This window comes from Condylura cristata, unplaced genomic scaffold, assembly GCF_000260355.1.
Source record: "Condylura cristata isolate star-nosed mole 26May11 unplaced genomic scaffold, ConCri1.0 scaffold00015, whole genome shotgun sequence".
NCBI classification, from domain to species: domain Eukaryota; kingdom Metazoa; phylum Chordata; class Mammalia; order Eulipotyphla; family Talpidae; genus Condylura; species Condylura cristata.
Genome location: NW_004567116.1, coordinates 41,023,261 through 41,032,673, shown reverse-complemented (window position 1 = coordinate 41,032,673; position 9,413 = coordinate 41,023,261). Strand labels below are relative to the sequence as shown.

The following is a 9,413-nucleotide window of genomic DNA, read 5'->3' as shown; positions in this document are numbered from 1 at the left end:
CTGGTAACCTGTTTTTGCCAGTGGTAGCATTTCCTTCCATGCCATGCCCCACTGGTCTGTTCGCGCTCCACAAGCCAGCATCTAGCTAGAAGACTCACTGGCATTTGATAAGACCCATTGAAGGCTCTAGAAAGGGAGACTGTGTGTTACTGGCATAGGGTAGAAGAATAGGCCAATGGAACATCATAGAGACTCTAGCTAAGGGCCACAAGGACACCTGATTATGCTGCACCGGGGCAGGGGGCTATTTTCAATGAGTGGTATTGGGTCCTCCAGCTATTGATGTGGAAAATGTTTCCTCTTGATCTAATTCTTGCTACACAAAAAAATCAAATCCACATAGATTATAAATCGTATTGAAAAGTAAAATAAAGCTTCTAAAGAAAATGAAAGAATGCATCCAAATGACTAAAAATCAGAAGTGCAGGGCTTCACCAATCGCCAAGGACTAGCAATTAAAAACCACAGTGAGATACCACAACACCCCCCTTGTAATGGGTAAAATGAAGAACACTATACACATACCCAGTTTCTTAACTAATAGCCAAATAAACACATAGTCTCTCATCCAGTAATTCTACTCCAAAGTATACATATTCACACACACAAAAACACATGTGCAGGAGTATTTATCACAGTAGTATGTCACAGCTAAAAAATGAGAAAAATCCAACAGAAGGATAAATATGTTGTGGTGATGGAATATTATACAGCAATGATAACGATCAAATTGTTATATGCAACTCCATGGACTGCACAAGAATAATACCAAGCAAGGAAAGCAAAACTGTAATTCTACCAGCATAAAACTGAAAAGTGGGTAAAGTTTATCTTTGGGGAATGGAAAAGCAAGAGAGTGGCACTCTGGGGGCAACAACAGAAGGTAGAAGTGACTTCTAGGGTTCTGCCCATATTATTTCTGATGGTAGCTGCATGATACAGAACGCTGGCCTTGGTTTTCCTTAGCCAATGAAAGGAAACAAAGTTTGAGGAAAACGAAAGTGGTTCAACAACTGAGGAAGGCAGCAGATTCGTGTCTGAAAGAACACAGTCCTGCTCTTTGGCAGGGTGCAGGATTATTTCTACAAAAGGTGGGGGGGAGGGGAGATGGGCAAGAGTCTGCAAAAGGGAGGGGTGCAAAAGGGATCAGGCACCAGTTTGCTTTTTTCAACCACTGCTGTTTAACTCCCTTTTCCTTGGAATGCAAGAAGAGAAAACCTTTCGAACAAGAAGGGAATTGCAAGAAATAGGAGAAAGACAAACTTGTTAATGCTTATCTCAGAGACCAGTCATTTGTAACTGCATCAATAAATGTGGAAATTCACAAAGCTGCATGCCTATAACTTAGGAACTATTCTCAAGGTCAGTTCTGCTTCAATAAACAGCTAACCAAAGAAAACCTAGTGAGCCCTGAAAGGAAGGGTTGGCTGATTGTAGGGGTGCCATCTCAGCAATCCTGGGCCCTTTACTGCTTGAGCCCTGTCAGAGGGCTCAAGACACCACATACCTGGGAGGTATTGACATATACTGTGGGTGGGACGATGTGTGTGTGTGTGTTGGGGGGGAGGGAGAGTGGGCAAGCAGGACAGAGCCTCAGTCTGTGTTAAAGCCCTAATTAGGGCCCTCCCTGGTGGTGCAGAGGGTTAAAGTGCAGCACTACAGGGTGGCCGCAGCTGCTCCAGTGCAAGTTTGATCCCTGGCCCCGGAGGTGACCCACATGGTGCGGCAGACCTCTCCTGTCTCGCCCGCTGCTCCCCTCAGCAGTGTACTTCCTCGATCTGCCTATTCTGCTCCCCACTGTCTCTGGTGAAGCCTCTCACTGCCCCTGCACACCTCAGCTCTGTATGTACAAATTAAAAAAAAAAAAAAAAAAAAAGCCCTAGTCAGTCATGGCTGAGTCTCCTACTCCATTTCTCAGGCTGCAGCTTTGACTTTGGAGTGATTATTTTCAAGAGGGGGTCCCACAGGTGAGAGTTCCTAAGCCCCACCAGGCATACCCCCCCCCCCAGGGAGAAAAGGGTGCCAGCCAGCCTGGAACCACCCTTAGGGGATGTTGTGGGAAGGTGCAGTGCACACAGATGCAGTAGGGAGGTGCTTACAGGATCCCACCAGAGGTCCTGAACACCTGGCCAGGCTCCTGGGGGTGAGGGGGACCTGAGATCTGTCTGTCTGTCACATGGAAAGTGCACTAGGAAAGGGCAAGGCTAGAGCAGAACAAGCAGGGGACCACGCAGCTGGCTTCTGAGTGGACAGGAGACAACCCAGGCCTTCTTGGGAGGGGCTCAAACTGTTGTAGGGGTAAAAGAGAACCCGAAGGGCCCACTGGGGTCCCCTCCTCCATGTGCCCATTCCCCATACCCCATGTTGGCGGTCGGTTGTGCAGACAGGGGCCCCAAGCATTATCATCCACTGCCCGTTACAGGGACCCATGAAGTCTCGCACCTACAACCTGGGGACTGGAGCACCATCCCCCTCCCTCTGCCCCCCAATGCAGGCAACAGGGCCCCTTCCCTTTGCGATATGTTTAGTGAAGGGCTGAACATCTGAGACTTATCTATCAGCAGTTCTTTGCTGCCCTGAGCAGACAAGGAGGGGGCCAGATCCGCAAGGCAGACCCAGGGAGGTGGGGGGGGGGGTCACAGGGTGATGCACAGGCACACAGTAGTCAGCGCTAAAGCAGAAAGGCCTGTTGCAGGGGGCTTCAGGGCCAGAAGAATGGAGGCCCTGGAACTGGAGCAGGACTGCAGGCTAGGCTGGAACGCAGCAGGGGCAGAGCAGCAGGCCACACGCGTGGAGGGAAGGCCCGCAACAGGCACAGGCGCAGGCGGGAACAACAGCTGGAAGTAACAGCTGGAAGGAAGCCGAGCCGGAAAGCTGACGGGGGCTAGCTCTGGGGCTCTAGTAGGGAGCTGGGGGTCAGGCGGTGAGAAAAGGGGCTGAGGCTGTGACTCCGTCAGGGAAAGCTTGGTCCAGGGCGAGAAAGTCCAGATGCAGAAAGGAGGCCTGAGAAGGGCAGTGCCTTCCCGTCGGGCAATTGCTGGTAACCTGTTTTTGCCAGTGGTAGCATTTCCTTCCATGCCATGCCCCACTGGTCTGTTCGCGCTCCACAAGTCAGCATGTCAATAGCATGCTTCCAGGGTGCATTCTGGACTCCCAGGACCCATACTCCCCTCGTACCATGTTCTGACGGACAGAACAGGACACAGCAGTGTGAGGAGGAAGTGCTGGGCTGGGGCCGCTGGGCGGCGGGTCGGGGTGGGGAAGGGTGCCAGGCCTGGTGAGTCACTCTGGCCAAAGCTGGCACCAAGACTGGGAAATCCTGTTTTTCTTCTCCACTCCCCTCCTTTATCGTTTCTGTCTTCCAGCTGCAAAGTGATCTTTTAGGACATAAACAAACAAGTCACTGTGCAAGAAGAGAAAGGGGGTAGAGGACAGAGTCAGGTAATCTGGGGGTGCAGGTCTTCTGGCCTGTCCTGGAACAATGATGCCCCAGCAGCAGGAGGGAAGAGCCAGGCTTGAGCCAGCTGGCTGTGAGGACCAGACTCACAATTGTTCCATTTGGGAGTTGGGTGTCCCCCACAGTGTTATGAGGATGGGGCCAGGAAACCTCTTTAAGCAGGGTGTGCCTGGTTGCAGAATCTCCAAAGGCCAGGCTCAGTGGGCCACTAGCGGAACAGGAGGAAGCTGGAAACCTGGCCACAGTCCCAGAAGCAGAGACTTTCTTGGGCAAGGGCGTCCAGGGCTTACTCTCAGGGAGGGTGAGCAGCTCGTCTGGTGTGGCCCCCAAAGCCCCACATCCCAGGAAACCAGGGGTGAGTAGCCCTTACCACATCCTGCCAGAGAGGTGCTGGGGGGGGGGGGGTGACATGGGCCATTTATTCTCTCCTACCTGTGGTAGGGGTGACTGAATGGGACACCTGAAACTGCAGGTGACAGGTACTGCTCCCTCCCCGCAGGGAAACAACCTGATGAAAGGACCCTTGGTCAGGCGTGCATCTCTTGCTATGTGAGCCCCAGGGAGCCCCTGCCCTCTCTGGCTCTCACCACTGAAAGGTGGGGGGCAGGACCCATCTTGCTCTTTTCGAATCTGCGGGGCTGTCACCAGGATGTCCTTTTCTCCTGTTTCCTGTTGGCAGTCTCTGCCCCTCCCACCACATGCCTCTGAGACTCAGGGTTAGAAATTGCCGGGATGGTGCCCATTTCTCAGACTGGGAAACTGAGGCGTGCTTCTTTGGTCAATCTCCGACATGACCTACATGACACCAGGAATGAGCTGTACTGGTCTCTCTACACAGACAGCCCCTGTCTCTACAGAGACAGGGGCTGAGGGAGAGAGGAAGATCACCCAGAGCCAGGACCTCTCACACCAGAGCTCAGCTCTGCAGGCCACCACTGGAGAAGATGGTCACCCCCACCAGCCGCTGGGGGTGCCCCCTCCAACCTCCACGCACACTTGCTCTGTGCCTGGTTGAGGGGGCATCGAGGAGTCACACAGCACTCTGCCCTGGAGTCAGCCTGGTAGAGGAGACCCTGGCGCCAGGCTGAGGGGTGGCTCTAAAAGGGTAGGTAGTGACTCACTCGGACGGGCAGGAAAGGATGCCCAGAGAAGGTGGCATTTGAGCAGGATTGTCAAGGATGGGCTGGGATCTGGAAAGACGCAAGTGAAGGACGGAAAGGACGGAAAGGAAGGTCTAAGAGAAACCATTTAGGCAAAGGTGGGAAACCATTTAGGCCTGGGGGTGGGGGTGGGGGCAGGGGCAGGAAGAAGGGACTGGCATGGAAACTCTGCCACATGGGCTTAGAAAGCCAGGCTAAGCTGCAGGAGTGTGCGGGCTGTGAGGGGACTCTGGACAACTGACGGGAAGGCTGGCATGGGAGGGCGGCCAGGAGGCCAGACCATAGGAGCAGCCCCCGAGAGAGAAGCCGGCTGGGTGTCCCACGGCCTTGGCCTTGGGGGTGAAATGGAGACCCCCGTGGAATAGCTTCACAGCATGAAGGGGTTCTCTGGGAGTGTGTCCTTAGGAGGGTCAGCCCCCGACCCAGACGGCACCTGCAGCCCTATGAGGCTCCAGATCCCGCTCTGCGCCTGTGTGTTCCTGCACATGGCAGCCTCGACTGCCAATGCTTCCTCCTCCCAGTACCCAGCAGAGGGCAAACCGGACCGTCCTGCCCTCATCCCCCTCCTTAGATGGAGAGGTGGGGGTCAGGCAGGGGCAACAGGTCCTTCTTTGTGTCCCGGATTTGTTATCTGTAAATTGAAGGTCTTTTCTGCTCTACTGGGCCAAGCTGCACCCACCCTTAGCTCCCCTCACACACCTCTGCTCCAGGCAGTATTTACCCTCAACTGGCCTTGGTACACTCATCCGCAAAATGGGGCTCTCACCCGGCCTCCCCTCCCAAGGTGACGGAGATCTCGCTGAGCTGATTACATGCACAATGAAATGAGATTCGTTCCACTCTGAGACGCGCACACTGCGAAGTGCAGGACTGGGGGCCTGGGCACCTTCCAGGTAGACCTAGACGTAGCCGACCCAGGCTGTGCCCAGATCAGCTCCCACTCAGGGGCAAGTCGGTGGCTGTGGGGCCAGGGAGGGGAGAGCTCTGAGCGTGAAGCCTGTGGGACACCGCAGTGCCTGGGGTGGGCAGATCGGCAGCCCCCAAAGATACCCACATCCTAATCCCTGCAGCCTGGGACTGTTACTTTATAAGGTCAAATGACTTTTCCAGATGTGATTAAAGATCCTGAGATTGGAAGATTATCCAGGATTACCTAGACGGGTCTTGGCGGTTCATTACGAATGTCCTTACAAGAGGGATGGAAAGGGGGACTAGACCCCATGCGCTAGGAGAAGGCAGCAAGATGGAGGCAGAAACAGGATGATGAGGTCATGGAGAGACAAGGAGCACATTCGCCACTGGGGCCCCCGGAAGGCCCTGGCTGCCTTGATGGCCAGGATCATGCGACGCCTTTCAGGTGTGTGACCCCCCCTGTAGCAGGAGGGACTACTGCTAACTACTACTGTGTAGTTAGTGGCAGCAGCTTCAGCAGCACAGGCATCCTGTTCCTGAAGAAGAGCGGGTGTGGGCACAGCCCCCAGCCTCGCCTGCTCAGGAAGTGAGTGAGCAACTGGCTGGGGATGAAGTCCTTAACTCCTTGAGTCGCAACAGTGTAAAACGAAATCACAGCAAACTTGGGAGTCTTAGTGACCACTGTAGTAGTAAATCACTTGGGTTCCCTCCCCTCCCCTCTTGACTGGCATAAGTCACAGCAGCAGTGCGTACCAGGGAGGGGTCTGGCTCACAGGGCCCAGCAGAACACCCCAGCAGGCTCTCTGGAGAGCTGTGGCTCTCCCTGGGCACCCTTCAACAGTGATGGCCAGTCGGGTACCAACAGATGGGCTTTGCTCCAGCCACTTTTTCCCACAGCTGCCCACGTGCCCCAGTGTGGCAGAAAACCTCAGCCCACACCACAGGTCATCCATCACAGCCACAACCACCAGTACCCCACACCTCAGGTGTCGGGGTTGGGGGGGGGGCTATGAAACACATCTCCAGACCAGTAGAATAAAGGGCCGAAACTCAGGCCATCACAGCAGGCAGGTGCTCATATTGCATCACGTTTCTTTCCAAGCCTGTGGGCTGGCTTCACAAGGCACCCTGGGCTGGATTAAAACCCCAAAGGGATCTGACCCACTTTGCCTTTAGTGAGTGGGGAATGGCAAGGCCTGAGGCCAAGAGGAAGCCAAAAGGCTCTAGCTGTAGTGAGGCGATGGCAGGAATCACCATTAAGGGAGGAACTGCGGGTGGGGAGCCTGGAAGGGAACTCCTGGGGAGACAGCTAAGGTCAGGAAGTCTGGCCAAGTTTTGAGCAAGAGTGGGTAGGCCTGGGGGGCAAAAGGAGTCTCTGGGAGGGGCTCGAGGGGTAGAGGAGTGCATGGACGTTCAAAGACAGACGGTGGGGCAAGGTGAGAACCCAGCTGCAGCCAGACTGCCCAGGCCCCAAGATGTCTGGGGAGCAGCCTGGGAGGTGCTTGCAGACCCCCCTCTGCAGCTGGGGGACCCCAAGGCCCATGTTGAGCTTTCTGCTTTTAGTTTAGTGGGTAGGTGCCTTTGTGAGGCCCTACCTTCACATGGTGAAGAAGATAGCAAGAGTTCCCATGAGAGAGGTCTGAGGGTTTCTCCTCCCACTCAAGCCTACAGAGGGACCCCTGTCCTTCTCCCAAAGTTGGCGCCTTCTTCCTCTGGGCTGTCTCGCTGAGGGAGGGAGGCATTCAGTGATGCTATTAGTTACTAAGAATGGTAATGGGCACCGAACACCATGCACTTAGTAGATACTTCCAGTGACACGCTCTACTTTCATCATCATGATTCCCACATCCCTGAGAATAGGCAGCATTTATCCCCTTCCTACGTAGGGGCTGTCTTCAAGGTCAGCTGAAAGTGAGTAAGAAGGCTGGACACAAGGACAGACCCTGCAGGTGGGAGGGGTGGAGGAGCAAGGGTTGCCTGTGTACAATGGGGCTCCAGGAGGCCCTCTGATCAGAGGCCAGGGCTTCAGGTCTGGAAGCCCAGTAGGCAAGCAGAGAAAAAAGCAGCCAGAGAAAGTACTGAGCTGGGAGCGGTGTCTGGGTCACCCCCAGAAGCCCACAGGCCTCCCACAACCCTGTGCCCCACCCCCACTTAGCTGACTTCCCCAGATCTGCTCTATTCCCAGTGGCTGTCTCAGAGAGGGCTCTCCCATCACCCTTCCGCTTGCTGGGGCCTGTGCAGCCCCTTAGCACAGCCCATTCACCCCTACCCCTGCTCTATGACCCCTATCAGGTTCTCTCCTCCCATGCCAAGTCAAGGCCTCAGGAGAGGGAAACAGGTAAGGGCTTCTCGCTGCACTGGCATCAAAGTGACCCACCCACCAACAGCCAAATTGACCCATCTTAGAGCACACTGACTAAGCAGGGCCCCTCCCCACCAACCATCGTCTAATTTCACGCCCCCTGGCCTTCATCTATGCTGTTTCCTAGGCCCGCAATGCTCTGCCCTCTCTTCCCTGCTTGGTGAGCTTTTCACCCTTTGAGACCCACCCATATATCTGTAGTGAAATCACTCCCAGGGAGGAACTTGTCCCTCCTTGCCCTGGGCTCCCAGCCCTGGGTACCACTCTGGCCAGGGTCTTAGCGACTCACCTGCCTCATCAGTCAGAAAAGAGGCTCTTCTGGGCCATGACACCACCCAAGAACCTTTGACCTGGCACCTAGCTCTAGCCTGACCCTTCCTATCCAGTCCTTTGGAGGACCACTCCTAGTTCCACCCTGGAACTCCCGACAGGGCAATCCTCAATCCTTGCAGCAGAACGCAGTTGGTCCCACATGCGCCTTCTCCTGGAAGGCTCACATGGAAGGCTGAGGCCTACCTTCTAACCCTTCTCCTCCAAGAAGTCTGCCTAGATTACTCCTCCCTAGATTCTTAGTTTCCCATAACACTTTTCTCTCTCCAACAGTGCAAGTGCAAGAAGATTCTGGTTGAAGAGCTGACCCAGGTTCAGACTCTGTCCAGCAGCTCTGAAAGAGAGGGTTGTATACTTCATCCCTCTGTACCCCACTCTCTCTGCATCCCTGGGGGCGGGGGGAGGGTCTAAGTTGAAGCCCATGACAACAAAATTAAGCCTGGAGAAAATGTGGCACCCCTTAAAGATCTTTTGTCTGACTTCACCTCCAAACCCCAGGTCCCCAAACTCTGAAGGGCAGAGATGTCCAAGATTCATCCTCTCCCAGACCTGGACCCCAACCCCCAGCATCCAGCAACCCAGGAAATAAGGCCCCTAATCAAACTGGGAGGGGGTCCGAAAGGGTATGGGCCCTGGCCATCCGCCCTGACCATTCCCCCATTCTGAGCTTCCAGAGACTGGTGTGGGGGTGGGGCACCTAGGGGGGTGGTGTAATGGAATGGGTGGGAGGCTGGGAAGGGAACAGGAAAGGGGAATTGTGGGCTAGAGAAGGGGGCTTAAATCCCCGTGCGACTGGACTGAATGAGGAAGCCTGGGGAGATGGGAAGAGGGCCCTCGTCGCGGGCAGGAGTGGGGTGGAGACAACTCCCCCACCCCCACCCAGGCGGATCCTCGAGGACCCTGCTCCGCACATCACCGGCCTCAAGACGAGCGCTCACCTCTGTCCAGCCCGGCCTGTGGGATGCGCTCGCACAAACACAAAACGCACCCACACCGCTTCGGGCTCCCAGGGCACGCACTGGCCGCGCTGCAGCCGCAAGCATCCCTCACGAACACCCGCGCGCTCACACACACCTCCCTCCGCGCAGCGCCTCCTACCTGCCGCGCCGCCGCAGGTGGCGGACTCAGGGGAGACACCGCACCGCGCCGACGCCAGTGCCGAGGCTAGATCGGCCTCGGGCTCCGGCCGGGG

General features: G+C 55.4%; 1 protein-coding gene across 3 annotated transcripts in view; it reads right to left on the bottom strand.

Annotated features, from left to right (window-relative positions):
- CAPN5 (calpain 5) overlaps positions 1-9,407 on the bottom strand; it is a 47,315-nt gene extending 37,908 nt beyond the window's left edge. The window contains exon 1 of one of the 3 annotated variants that reach the window (XM_004683230.2): positions 9,320-9,407. The gene's annotated coding sequence lies outside the window, so the exon portion shown is untranslated. Of the gene's footprint in view, positions 1-3,177; positions 3,197-9,159; positions 9,181-9,319 lie in introns of those variants that run through there. The other 2 variants (XM_012725426.1, XM_012725427.1) reach the window with 2 other exon arrangements.
- Positions 9,408-9,413: the final 6 nt, after the last annotated feature.